Source organism: Triticum aestivum, chromosome 7A (assembly GCF_018294505.1).
Source record: "Triticum aestivum cultivar Chinese Spring chromosome 7A, IWGSC CS RefSeq v2.1, whole genome shotgun sequence".
NCBI classification, from domain to species: domain Eukaryota; kingdom Viridiplantae; phylum Streptophyta; class Magnoliopsida; order Poales; family Poaceae; genus Triticum; species Triticum aestivum.
The window spans coordinates 445,989,073-446,003,895 of record NC_057812.1 but is presented as its reverse complement, the minus strand read 5'-3'; the positions used below and the strand labels follow the sequence as shown (position 1 = coordinate 446,003,895).

Here is a 14,823-nt window from a genome sequence, read left to right as displayed (position 1 = left end):
TGTGCCCACCTGGGACACCTTCCGTACTCCCTTTTTCTTCCATATACTTGTCATCCAAGATAAAAAAATATTTATATACTTCCCGAACCTGTTGATCACCGTATCGCGAAGAAATCCCCTGTTCTCTTTTCTTGTTGCTTTCTGCGTAGATCTAAAAATATGTCTTCCCAAGACTCTGAGGGTGAGAGCTATGTTGCTGATCTCGTCGCAAACCCCAAGTCCTATGGGGATGAGGGGCACTATAGCTGGACCTCCAAAGAAGAATATGATGAATCGGTTCCTCCCCGGTTAAAAAATGAAAGCATGGAGGCGTTATGCAAGAAGATAATAAGACTCGAGATAGATAATTTCGAGTTGATGATGGAAAATTTTATTCTCCGTCAGAAGCTGGAGGAAGCGAAGGGCAAACCTTCTACCTTCTCACCACCACCATTACCTTCTTCTTCATCACCATCACCTTCTTCACCACCGAAGGAGAATTGAGTATCGGGTATGGGCACTCCCCTTGGCTTCCGCCAAGCTTGGGGGAGGTGCCCCGGTATCGTATCATCCCACTATCTTTTGCTTTTACTTATCTTGGTTCAATCTTTTCTTTTAGATGAAATAAAAGTTTAGTTTGATCCTTTCTTCTTTGAGAGTTTGCTTAGTGATCTATCCTTGTAATCGTGTGCAAGTTTGGAACATCCCAAAATTCTAAATTTTCACATGTTATATTAAATAAATAGTTTTGATTGATTGTTTGATTTGTGGTGTGGTTACTTGAGTGCAATTGAATGAAATTTGAAACTTTTGGAAGTTAAATGAGAGGGAATAAAAAGACTTTCCCAAACTTTCACTTTTCATTTTGATCTCCATGAATTCAAATTATTTTCATCACAAAACCCTGGAGAGAAGATGACATGACTTCTTCCATTTAAATAAATGTAAGGGGTTTTAAAAACATTTGAATTTTTATTTGGAAATATTTTTTTCAATTCAGAAACTTTAAGCAACTCAATGATTTTCATGAGAGAAGATAAAATGACTTCTTCAAATCATATGAAATATGAGTTGGGAGTTTAAAAGAATCAAATTGGAAGTCCCTTTTGAAATTATTCTCATTTTGGAGTTATTTGGATTTTATTCAAATTATTTTTCTCCAAAAATAAATATATGGAAATTAGGGTAAAATGATTCCCTACATTAGAAAATTGGAGATAAATAAATTTGAATTTATTTTAGTATTTTAAAATGGTTTTTATTGGGTTTTATTGCAGCAGTAACACTGTTTGCTTTATTTAAAATTTTGTGGAATTTATTTGCCACTGAAAATATGTTCATCATTTAGGAAATATTTTTATGAAAATTTTTATATATAATATTCCTACATAAAATTTTATTTTTATTTTCGTTATTCAGTTTATCTTTTTCTCTTAAAAAAACAAAAACTGCGCGTGCGCCTGGAACTAACTGTCGCCCACGTGCGCAGCATAGTGGCAGCGGGCACCCCATCTTTCTTTTTCTTTTTCCTAGATGGTCCAGGCCCAGCCAGCCATAATCCTTCTCAGTTTTTTTTCTTTTCTTCTTTAGCCAAAAAAAACCTACAGCTTGCAGTGTACGCCTATGCCCCGCCCGTGTTGCTTCTTAGCCCATGCGGTTCCTCTTTTCTTTTCTTTTCGTTTACTTTTAGCCCCACATTGCCCAGTTATATATCTCTAAGTCTCTTTTCCACCTATAAATATAGATCTATAGAGCCTCCAAAAATCATTCAACTCGGATTAAATCAATATATTTTGATTTGACTAGATTCACTAAAAAATTCTTTTCTTTTCTTCGACGGGACTTCTGAAAGTTGTCTACTCTCTTTGAAATCGTCTTTTCTCTATACTAGTACGGTAAAATAATTAGATTATCAATTAGTCTCTATATTTATACATTAGACCTAAAATTCTTTTAGACGTAACTATTTTTCTTCCATAAAACAGCTTGGCCCTGATTTTTCAAATAGCCATAACTTTTTTACTCGTTCATCCAAATTAGATGAAACCAGCGTCTATAGTTTTGTCTTGTTTTCACCTATCCAGTGAACCTGTCACATCAACTTTTTGAAATTTTCAAATTTTCAAATTTGTTTAGATTCATATTCAAACTTCTTTTGATCATACTTGAGTTTGGTAACTCCGATTGGGTTGATTCTTTTTACAAATCGAAGCTCTTGACCTAAAATTTCTGATAAGACCAAATCCACCTAATTTTGGTACTATTATAAATTGTTTTATGTTACAAGAGTTAATTGCTTGTTTTTGAAGTTTTCCGAAGTCTTTTCTTCGATTCTTTTGCATGATTGCTTATGTGTGGTTACTATTGCTTGCTTACGAAAGATTGAACGGAGTGTGACGAGTAGAACTATCAGGAGTTATGAGTGCGAATCATCTTCATCAATAGTACAAGGCAAGTTCACACTTTGATCATACATTTTTCATACCCAGTTTTACTTGCATTAGTTTCACCCTCAAACATTGCATGGTTACGATTTGATTAACATGTGGGTATTGGAAAGTAGTTGATGAGGCAGGAACCTATTGACTTTTATTCAAACCCTGGGAATTCTACTTTATGCTTATACTGCTATGCTATGCTAGTAGACATGGTTGGTTTGAGTGATCCATGACAGCTTTGAGAGTTATTATTAATGGTTAAACTTAAGGTGACTACTTTAATACACATCTGGTGGATTGGTTGGGGCACCCTGGAGCACCCAATGGTTTGCCCGGGCACCTAGAAAACCCGGTGCTTGCCCAAGGGGATCCCGGAGTACCCGTGTGATCACCCTATGGAATGCCACCCAGGCTCAAAGGGATCATAAGATTATTCATGCTAGAAACTTCCGTGTGCAACCACAAGCCGCTAGCAGATGTAGGGGGAAAGTAGGTGGTACTGTCTACCCAGAGTAAAGAGTTAATTCTTTGGAAAGATTGTGTCTCGGTCATCCGTTTCTCAAACAACATGTAGTGCGAGAAATTCAACGGAGGAGATCGAGTCTTGCGAGGGAAAGTGCGCAAACCTCTGCAGAGTGTACAAACTAATCATGATTAGCCGTGTCCCCGGTTATGGACATCTTGAGTATCTGGTTCTTGAATTATCGATTTTATCTCATCACTTTACTTAATTAATTTGTGGGGTTATAATTATTATTTTGGGATTGAGTTGGAGGAATCTTCTCAATAATTTTTAATCAAATTGGTAGTTAAATAAAAATATTCCTTTGTTGTAGGGGAAAATTAGCTTTATGCAAAATTAAACTTAGAGCCTCCACCAGCCAAATATGCATGTAGTGATAGCCATTATTTAGTATTGCTATATAGTGTGAAATTGCCAGTACATTCAATATACTGACCTACATGGTTGCAACGTCTCATGTTGCAGGAATCTTACGACGAGTAAGTGATACGTTAGGTTATGATTTCTACACTCAACTTTGCCGTTGGTGTTGATGGGAACCCACAACCTTATTGTTACTTCCACTATATGGATTGAGGTAATAGTATTTACGTTAATTTATACATGTGATTTACCTCTGTTATAAATCCTCGAGTACTGTGTGTGTCAGTATACCGATCTAGGGATGACACTTAAGCACAGAGACTTGACCGTTTCAGGTCGGATCGCTACAAAGTTATATAATAAAGTTTAGTATGATTTTTACTTTCTTTACTTTCATGTTGCAAATAAAAGAAAATAAATAAGAAATGAAACAAATATAAGAAAGAAAATAAATAATGAAAAGATTATATACTAATCCTATGGTAGGTGATAGCACTACATAAGGAAAAGTATAAGTAGAAAATTTTATTAGAGATTGACAAACATAGTATTATTCAATGATGCAACTCATGAAAGAATTAATAAGGGAAGAGAAGATTCGCATATAAATATACTATCCTAGAAATCTTTTATGATTGTGATCCCTCATCAAAATATTATATGCCAAAATTGTTGACGTTGGACGAGGAAGACAACTTAATGATTTATGTTTGTTCATATTCACATAGAAGCCATATTGTCATAGATCATTTAACATGTGATGCTTGCCCCCTATCTTTGCTAGCCAAAAATTCCGCGCTAAGTAGAGATACTACTTGTGCATCCAAAAACCCTTAAACCCGAATCTTTTTCAAGTGTCCACCATACCTACCTAGGGATTGAGCAAGATCCCTCAAGTAAGTTGTCATCGGTGCAAAAAGGCAATAAAATTTGCTTCTAAAAGTGTGTGATCATTTAGTGTAAGAGAAAATTGAGCGTTGTATGAACTTGGATGACAAAGAATAAAAGCGAGAGACTGCATAATAAAGGTTGTCATCTTAAGGGGCAATACAACGTGATGTTCTCTTGCACTAAGGGATTGAGCATACAAACAAATAAGCGCATGGCAACCTCTGCTTCCCTCTGCAAAGGGCCTATCTTTTACTTTTATGCAAAGAGTCAAAGTTTTTCTCTCTATTCCTTTTATTTTTCTCCTTTGGCAAGCATCACGTGGTGAGGAAATATCTAGGCACATATGTCCAGTTGAATATGGGTGACATGAGTTATTATTGTTGACATCACCCTTGAGGCGAGTATGTTGGGAGGCAAAATCATAAGCCCCTATCCTTCTATGTGTCTAGTTGAAACGTTTTTCTCATGGGTACGAGGTGAGTGTTAGTAATCACAGAAGACTATATGATGGTTGAGTATGTGGACTTGCCTAAAGGCTCCGACACGTGACTCTTCCTAAAAAGATGATGAATTGTAGTTGCAAAGTTGACTGAGAACATAGTTTGTTGGTTTCTAATAGAGTTTTTGCTTTATACTTTGAATGTGTGATGAACTATTACTTATTCATGAGAAGTATATGATAGAAGTTCTATGATGAAAGTCATGTGTTTAATTTTATTGCAGTTATAATAATCAACATGATGCTTCTATGTCCGTATTTTGTTTTTATCGACACCTCTCTCTCCAAGCATGTGGACATGTTTTTTGATCTTGGTTTTCGCTTGAGGACAAGCGAGGTCTAAGCTTGGGGGAGTTGATACGTCCATTTTGCATCATGTTTTCTTACTGTTATTTATAATGTTTTTATCCATAATTATGCTTTTTGAGTAATTCTAATGCCTTTTCTCTCATAATTTGCAAGGAACACACCAAAGGGAGAATTCCGGCAGCTGGAAATCTGGACCTGAAAAAGCTACGTCAGGCTACCTATTATGGACAACTCCAAATAAGCTGAAACTTCATGGAGAATTTTTATGGAATATTTAAGAAATACTGGAGCCAATAACCATCAGAGGGGGGCCACCAGGTGGGCACAACCCACCTGGGCGTGCCAGGCCCCCCAAGCGCGCCCTGGTGGGTTGTGGCCTCCTCGGCCCACCTCTGGTGCCCATCTTCTGGTATATAAGTGGTTTTGACCTAGAAAAAAATAAGGAGAAGACTTTCGGGACGGAGCGCCATCGCCTCGAGGCGGAACTTGGGCAGGAGCACTTTTGCCCTCCGGCGGAGCGATTCCGCCGGGGGAACTTCCCTCCCGAAGGGGGAAAACATCGTCATCATCATAACCAACAACTCTCCCATCTTGGGGAGGTAAATCTCCATCCACATCTTTTGTGTTCAATCTTGTTACCGAAACTATAGATTCGTGCTTGTGGGTGACTAGTAGTGTTGATTACATCTTGTAGTTGATTACTATATGGTTTATTTGGTGGAAGATTATATGTTCAGATCCATTATGCTATTTAATACCCCTATGATCTTGAGCATGATTATTATTTGTGAGTAGTTTCCCTTGTTCTTGAGGTCACGGGAGAAATCATGTTGCAAGTAATCATGTGAACTTGATATGTGTACGATATTTTGATAGTATGTATGTTGTTATTCCCTTAGTGGTGTCATGTGAACGTCGACTACATGACACTTCACCATATTTGGGCCTAACGGAATGCATTGTGGAGTAGCAATTAGATGGTGGGTTGCGACAGTGACACAAGCTTAAACCCCAGTTTATGCGCTAATCCGTAAGGGACCGATTGGATCCAAAAGTTTAATGCTATGGTTAGTATTTATTCTTAATACTTTTCTCGTAGTTGCGTATGCTTGCGGGAGGGTTAATCATAAGTTGGAGGTTTGTTCAAGTAAGAACGACACCTAAGCACTGGTCCACCCACATACCAAATTATCAAAGTAGCGAACACAAATCGAACCAACATGATGAAAGTGACTAGATGAAATTCCCGTGTACCCTCAAGAACGCTTTGCTTATCATATGAGACCGTTTTGGCCTGTCCTTTGCCTCATAAGGATTGGGATACCTTGCTGCACTTTTGTTACTATTATCGTTACTTGCTCGTTACAAATTATCTTGTTATCAAATTACTTCGCTACTTACAATTTCAGCACTTGCGGACAATACCTTACCGGAAACTACTTGTCATTTCCTTCTACTCCTCATTGGGTTCGACACTCTTACTTATCGAAAAGATGTACAATTGATCCCCTATACTTGTGGCTCATCAAGTGCGAGCACTCCACAGCCATGATACACCTCCGCGGCAAGGAAGTCCACCTCCAAGACCGGGAAGCAAAAGAAAATACGCCAGCAATCCTCTCAGCTGGTCAAGCTCAAGCCTCCATCTTACCGGGAAGAACTTCCCGAGGACGACGAGGTTCTGCCCCCGCAAGGTCACTGCCACCAACCATCAAGAGGGCCAGGGAGTCTCCACTGCCATCCTAGTATAAGATGGACATGCTCATCGAATCCAATGAAGAGTAAGAAATTCCTTACTTCGCCATGTCTCAATTTGTTTTACTTGTTGATTCTGATCTAGCCTCTTGTTGTATCAAGGAGGAAGAGACACTCACGCAGCGGGTGAAGCGGGCCAAGGCATCAGCGGCGCGTGGCTCGTCGTCAGGGGTTGGGCAGGTGGCACTGGTGGACGACCCCATGGTCTCCAGCCCCTGCGCATGGACGTGCCCCTGCCTCAGCTGGCTGATTCAATTGTCATGGACCGTTCTTCTCGTGAGGGTAAGGAGGCCGGAGGGGAGCACCAAGCCAAAAAGGACCAAGAAGTAGATCCTGCCAAGGGTCCCCCGTCAACCACCATTCTTGGGAGTACTTCTCCGGCAAGGGCCTCCAACAACGACATTGCTCACATCGGCTCTTCTCCAATGACGGAAATCGCCAAGGGCCATGTGCCGACAACGGAAGTTGCCGGGAGTGGGGACGCCCCCACCCAACAAGTACAGCCAGGTAATCCTCTTGTCGCAAAGTTGCTTCTACAAGAATCTTTTTCCTTTGTTTTTATCAGTAACTGAGACCTCAATCCTTTTGTTTTATCTTGTCTCGGCTTTCCAGCCCCAACCCTTCTCGTAGAAGGGGATGAGCTTGTGGAGGTTGCCGGGATTGCCAAAGCCGCTGCTGAAGAGGCCACTAAAATTGCTACCGCAAAAAACCCCGACCGCACTGATGGTAATATCCAGGAAGCAGACGTGGCGATGGAGGAGGTCCCCGTTAACCGATCCAAACCCACCAAGATGGACGTGGACGCAGCGCAAACCACAGACCTGCATCCCATACTTGTCGAGCCGCTAGTGTCGGTGGCCCCTCCGATCCTGCCCACGAGCACAGACATGGTGCCTTTCTAGTCCAATCTTGGAGCCCCCAGCTCGTCCACCACCGCAGGACTGAACTTCGAGGAGGAAATTGCATGAATCCTGCTCCCCTTGGCTCAGAGGTCCACTGATGCAGAAGACATTGCCAATGAGCGGGAGGACTACGCATTACCGCAGACCGTGGTTGTCGGGTTCAAAGATACCTAGGAAAGGTATGGCAAGAGATGGAAGCAGATCGAGGAAGAACGCAGGGCCCAGGACATGGCTGACCGTCAACTGAAGTAGAAGGCAGAAAAGTTGTGTACATGGTACAACAACCGATCACGCGAACTCAGGAGCCAGGAAGACAAAATGGCAGCTGCTGCAGAGAAAACAAGAGCTCGCGATGGCAGGCTGACGGTGCACGAGGCGCAGCTCAACGCCAAAGCCAAAGATCTTTCCATTCAAGAACAGGCTATGGCTGCCACTCTTCGTAGCAAGGATAATGATATTTAGGAACTTGTGGGCAGCGAACCCAAAAGTTGGAGGATGATCACCAGAAGGCCTTGGAGGCACAAACTTTGAAGCATGCCGCCAAGCTCAAAGAGGCCTATGACGAGGTTGCAGCCGCTACGACCGCCAAGCTCAAAGAGGCCTATGACAAGGCTGCAGCCGCTACGACCGCCAAGGTAGAAACGGAGGCTCAGGTCGGCAAGCTGAAGGAGGAACTAGCCACCAGTGGCAAGGACATTGAGGCTCTCAAGGTTGAGGCGCAGAAAGTAGTCAACGCCTTGGGGGAGCTGCAGACACAGCTCTCGTCCAAGAGCCAGGAACCGGCCACTGCTAATGGTGTATTCCAATATCTGAAATTCAAACTTGACGGGCAAGATCAGAACCTCAAATCGTACAAGGAGCGGGAGAAGACTTTGTCAGAGAAGCTCACTGCTGCAGAAACCCTCCGAAAGGATGCTTAAGATGCATTGGACAAACTGCAGAAGATGTACTCCCTTTGTACAGAGGAGTTGGTCTATACAGCCGAGCGCATCTCCTTCCAGCTTGCAGTCATGGAGATGAAGAGCTGGTGTTTCCCTACTTCAGAGCATGAGGTTGCCAGCGCCAAATTGTCCAAGTTCTTCAATGGCTTGATCGAAGCGTTAAAGATGTATCACGAAAATAGGGATGCAGCTTTTGCCAACGAGTCCCGGAAGTTCGCCCACGACATGCTCCACACCGCGCTAGTCAGTCTAGTTTGCCACAATCCAGGGCTCGATGTCTCCAAGTCCTTCAAGAAGTTGCCACCGAACACAGACACTTCCTTCACCGACAAGATCGTCGCCCTCGTCTATGACAAGGTTCTCCAGGTCCCTAGGGTTCAGGGCGGCCACACCAATTAAGCTTGTCATCATATGAACTCTGCTGATCACAAGAACATATTCGACCTTATGTTAGGTCTTCGCTATTCTTGGGATGTAATAGAAATTTTAAGTAGGTGTATGAATTGATGCTATGCTTTTAGTTTATTTTGCTCGTTGTTCTCATAGGATTGTGCACCCCACGCATGATGGGAGCTCGCCGAGGCTGACACTAGCCGCGGTGCTTCGGAGGCCAACCCCTAGCAGCCTGCGAGCATATGTGCCATCGGCAAGTTTCCCTTCAATGTTTTCGATGCAGCCGCCCGAACTATTGAGCGGACTCGAAGCAGACAAGGGCGCAAGCGATCACGGAAGAGTCCCTTCACGTTGCGGGTTCTCCATACGAGTACCAGGGCTTAAACTAAAGGCGTCGCAAAGAATAAACAAGATTTCGGAACCAAAAAGGTTTCACAACTTATCCTTTTCTTTAATTCACGATGGTTGCTGTCGCGGAGACGCGAACCCCCTCCTTTGTGCTGAAGCCTTGCACGTGGAGATCGGTCTTTGACCCACACACAATGTGGTCGTGACGTATTGCGACACGCGGTGAGGCTTGTCGGGAAAAGACAAAACTTGCCTTGTCGCGGTCCCCTTCTGCAACAATGTTTATTCACATAATTGGGCGGAGATCCGATGCACTTGCCGCGGCCCGTGGTCCTGCAAAATGTTCCCCTCGTAGGGCGAACGCTCGAGCCATCGGGCACGACTTATCGATGGAGTTGTGATGGGGTCGGCCTGTAGGTCCGACGTGGTGGACGCGCCCGGGCGCGCCCAAATTTGGGCTGGATATAAGGGGTGCCAATCATCCCAGGCATTTGAGGCCTATTTAAGAAGCCCGTCTGGGTCAAAATTTTGTGACCGGGCAGGCCGCCCATGCGTTTGGGGCCGGTTTGGGGCGCACAACTGTAGATGACTAATGCACCGATATGAAGGAAGGGAGTAATGAAATTGATTGTTCATTTTCGATTTTTTTTTAGGCTTTTTCAGGAGGGAAATGCTTGTGTGCGGCGTGCCGACGGAAACATCGCGCCACACACACTACGCGTCGGATCGTTTTCTTTAGATCGCCCCCGATCAAGCGTGCACACATTTCTCGGCGGCCCCACTTCTTATCCAAAACCCCACGTCCCATCCCTTCCTCCCCTACTTTTCAGCCACACATTGCACGCCCGCAACCTCCGTCTTCTCTTTTCTCTCTCTGTGCATCTCCTACCTCTCGCGCCATGGAATCCATTTTTAAGCGATGTTGCGAGCAAATGATGAAGACGGCGAGATGCATAGTGATGGAGAGACTGCAATCGCATCACCATGTGCTCCGCTGCTGGTTGCGCTATGCTGGGATGCGGTGGTCGCAAATGTTGCATCCAGTGGCGAGGGGTGCTGGAACCGGTGGTTCAGAATGATGCATCCAACTTTTTACTACGATCAGTCGACCCGTGGTTGAGGATGCTACCACCAGCGACTAGTCTTTGCTACAACCATGCAATAGAAATCTTCAATGGGTGGTGGGAGCTGCAACCGACGGACAGGAGCTGCATGCTAGCGGCGATGGCTGACGTCGAGCTGCAACCTAGGGCAACAAGAGCTGGATCCAGCAGAGCTGCAACCCGATGTTGGTGGAGCTGCATCCAGCAATGGCAGAAGCTGGGACTGGCATTTTGTTTTGCTGCAGCCCGATGGGAGTGGTGCTGGGGCAACGTGGGGTGGCATCTATTTTTTGCTGCAACCGGTGACCGAATTGCCGGAGCCGCGACCATCGCCAGTGAGGGAGTTGCAACCAACGAGGGTGAAAGCTTGCTGCATGTGTGGATCCGCGGGAGAAATTCAGGAGACGACGGCGACGAGGGCGGCGACGGGTGAGCACGCGGAGTGGTGCTTCGAGGTCGGTCGTGTGCTCGTCCATGGAGAGTGCGATGTCAACTGTTTTTCTCTGAGAGGAGTCATCACGATGAGGAAGAACGAGTGGGGAGGAAAGAAGATCGTGCGACTATCAAGCGTTTTAACACGCCGACGCCTATCAGTGCCCTTTCAGGTGACACCGCAAGACCAACTTTAGGTTCATGCTCTGCTGTCCGAACTCATCTTTCATCTAGAGAATGTGACCCCAGAGTTTCCCCTAAAAAAAGAAATTAACCCCCGAAGTAATCCGGATGGGTTTTATTGATGTAAGGGTCGATTTCACTCCACGTGAATGTAATGTTCCTGTTCACAAACTTGCTAGCCATGGTGCTAGGGCACTGACCGGAAGCCAGCTTGTGTGGCTTACTAATGGATGTTAATGGCTAGTTAATGGAATGCATGGTGTTCCACATAAAAAAAGGGCAAGGGTAAATGTGTAAAATGCAACAGGCAAAATTAAAAGGTTGGGCGAAGGACCGAATCATTCCCCCCACCCCCACACGGGGACCGAATCATTCCCCCCACCCCCACATGGGGACAACTACAATAGAATCTGGGCTTGTGATAGAAAAATAGAAAAACGGATCTAGACCATTGGATTGAACATGCATGGTACATATTGTACTGGAGGGAACCAGACCTCTTACAGTACTTTTTATGAAAACCCCCCTACGAACACTTAGATATAAAACAGGAGTTTTGAAGTAACCACCTCAAGTTTCTCACATCAAATCATTCTGTCCTTAGTAAAAGCAATTATTTTCAAATCTTCACCTCATTGATGCCCCCTCCCTTAGTTTTATATAAAATCTATTGCATGAAATCTGCAGTATATTTGATTTCGCTAGCAGCTTGTGCTACATCACAAATCATACAAGAAATCCAAACAGGTTTTTTTAGAAGAAGTCCAAACATGTTAGTCACTAACGAGTAAGTGAACCTCACCACAAATATTTGAGTATATGGTCCTTAATACTCCACTTCAAGCAAACATACATTCTGAACTGCACGACTCCAGACAGGACACAACAAAATAGACAGACATACATATTACATTGCTTGAGAGGATAATTTTGCGTACATCATGGGTAAGACTAAGTATGAATGACTAAACTAATCACAGCTCAAGAAGCGTTGCCATTAAAAAACTGCATCAACTTTGCTAGCTTGCCTCCAGCCTTTGCCTCCAGTTCTAGTACTTTTTGCTCATCAAGCTTCTTCTGTTGTGATGCACACGTCACAGCACCACCCCGACCCTGCAGCCTGCTCCACGCCGTTGCGCCAGCCATGGGTACGATTTGCTACTTACTATGGTGCACTGCAGGTGATCTTTGTTTCGTCATACCAACGATCACACCCACCCAACCACGGCCACTGCAACTCTCTCTCCATAACCAATCTTTTCTCTGTGCTGGGCCAGAATGGTTAGCAGTAAAAATTATTTAGTAAAAAATACATGTTATGCACTTATGAGATCTCATTTTCTATCACAACCAAAACATATACTTTCAACCAACCTAAATTCAATTACTATTCGGTATTCACCACATGTAATGCCTATCTAGCGAGTATTACAGGTTGTGACCAGCGATAGAAAACAACAGGGACCTTATAGTTTTAACCATGGACATGGAAATCTCTCAGTTGTTTACTTTATCTCGTACTAGTTCGGCACCTATGGCCGGCAATAGACATGACACATGATAAGGTTGTATACTGTCCTATCACACATGACTGAATCATGGACTTTAACATGGAAAAAGGTAAGAAATTATATTGCATAATATTCAAAAGTGTGTGTACCACTTGAGAGAACGATTGTTTCTTTTTCGGTGTACTGGAATCATCAATGAGAAGCATTGGGGAATTAATCTCTGCAAATAAGGTAGAATCGCTGAAATCTTGATTTTGAGAACTATTGATCAATTGCACTGCTGCAAACAATTTTTTGCAAAAAACATCAGACAAGGGATTATCAGAATCATAGGTACATCAGCGTATTCCTTACTTCCTTACACCAATGTTCTTTCCTGATAGTGCTGGTCCTGGTGTGCTAATGCCGACATTTTTACTTGGCACTCCACTCAAGGTGCCTCAGATTACAATTAAAATGGATGTATATTATCGGCTTTAATACTTTGATAGCCAGTGTATTTGTCGTGGCTATTGTTGGAACTGGGAATACTATTCTTGCTTGCTGGCCTGCTTAATGCCACCGATCATGTTGCTGTGGTTGCACATCTAAAGGTGCTTGGGACAAGTAAAAACCTTCGTGGTTGTTTCATGGTACCTCCCTTTGCAACATTGCTAGTGATTCTGTTTTCCTCATAATCTGAGGCGGCTTCGGTATATGCATATACCAAAGTAGTACCTACCTGATCTACATATCAAAGATTTAAAGAGAGCTTCATAGTTTTCATCTTAAAGATAAGATCATTCTATTAGTGGAAAAATCCGAAGTAACATGAATCAAAATTGCGATATGCTGACAAATGGGGCCATTTCAATTTGTTTGCCAAGTAAAATGAATTACTTTCTTTACAGCTTGTCAAGCTATTGACCATGTATCCGTACTACAGATACTAAGGTTTTTAGTGATTGTCCTAAACTTCAAGGCCCTATGATTATCCAATCATCCTCAACCTCCCAGCTTGGTTCTCCAAAGTACTTATCAATGAAACAAAAGTTGCAAATTAGAGTACCAAACCACCACGGACAGTAGAAACACACCTTCAAATCGAAGTTACTAAAATGTATCATTTACACAAGAGCAGGTTTGATATGAACAAGTAAAGGAAAATAGAACTATAGAGATGAATAAATTTACTTGAAAGTAAAAATCGGAGTATTTACCAGGAAAATGAATCACCATGTTGAAGATTTGTAGGTTCGCACGACGTCGCATAACCGGTCGGGAAGGAGCTGGCAACCGGCTTGCCGCCGACGAGGTGGGAGGAGCACACGAGCTGACCTGGAGCCTGAGAGAGAGAGAAAGGATGCGAACAACTGACTGCTGCTGGAGATTCAGATCAGACGAACTCCGATCTGATCTACCTCAAACAGCGCCTCCAGCGATACAACGACCAGGAGCCATCGGAGAGATGGTAACTCCACCATGCATACTCGCCCAGCTTAGGGGAGGGATATGGGCCGCCGCCGCCGTCGCCGCAGTCGGGGGAGATTTTGTGTGCTGCCGCTGCGTAGGTCATTTGGACTTGAACGACGAGGACAGCAGGACCAAATTAGCTTGCAGCGAGGGACCTTTTTACAAATTGTGCGCACAAACTGCTCCACTCCTATCTGGGCCATCAATCTCGCATCTGAGGCCAACTCCACCGCATGACCCCATTTTGTCCGGCCCCGTCCATTTGAGGTAAAACGGACAAACGAGGCGGCCCAGCGCGCGACGGCTCGGACCCATCTGGTCCGTTTTGTGTCCGAACCGACCCATTTCGAGCGCAAATTTGCGCCGGGTTTGGGTCGCGGCGGACAGCGAACGGACACTTCGAACGTCCGTGTCGGGGCCGCGTGGCAGGCGGCCACCTACCTCCCATCCACCAACATAAATGCGCACGGGCGGGTGGCCCCACCTGTCATCCGCACTGTGAAGGGTCGCCGTCCTTCTTAAATAGGAAGCCGTGGACCGGTCATCGTCCACAGTTCCCACTCCGGCCCCTCTTTGCCCCCTCGAAACCCTACACCCTCGAAACCCTAGCCGCTCCCCGTCGTCGACCTCGCCGGCCGGCCACAGCCATGCGCCTTTGGAAGCACGACCGCAAGGGGAAGCACGACCGCGAGGCCGACTCCTCCTCGGGACGCCACCACGGCTCCGTCAAGAAGGAGGAGCCCGCATCACCGCCGCGATCCTCCATTCAAGCCCATGCGCCTGCCCCCTTCACTATCGCGC

General features: G+C 44.4%; 1 long non-coding RNA gene across 2 annotated transcripts; it reads right to left on the bottom strand.

The window, feature by feature from the left end:
• Positions 1-11,950: 11,950 nt before the first annotated feature.
• On the bottom strand, positions 11,951-14,167 carry LOC123147472 (uncharacterized). 2 transcript variants are annotated; one of them, XR_006473210.1, is made up of 2 exons: positions 13,770-14,167; positions 11,951-12,850 (listed from the first exon to the last, which is right to left on the bottom strand). It is a non-coding gene; the product is annotated as an uncharacterized lncRNA (long non-coding RNA). The 2 variants fall into 2 exon arrangements; XR_006473209.1 differs by having other exon boundaries at positions 11,951-12,790.
• Between the last annotated feature and the right edge of the window lie 656 nt (positions 14,168-14,823).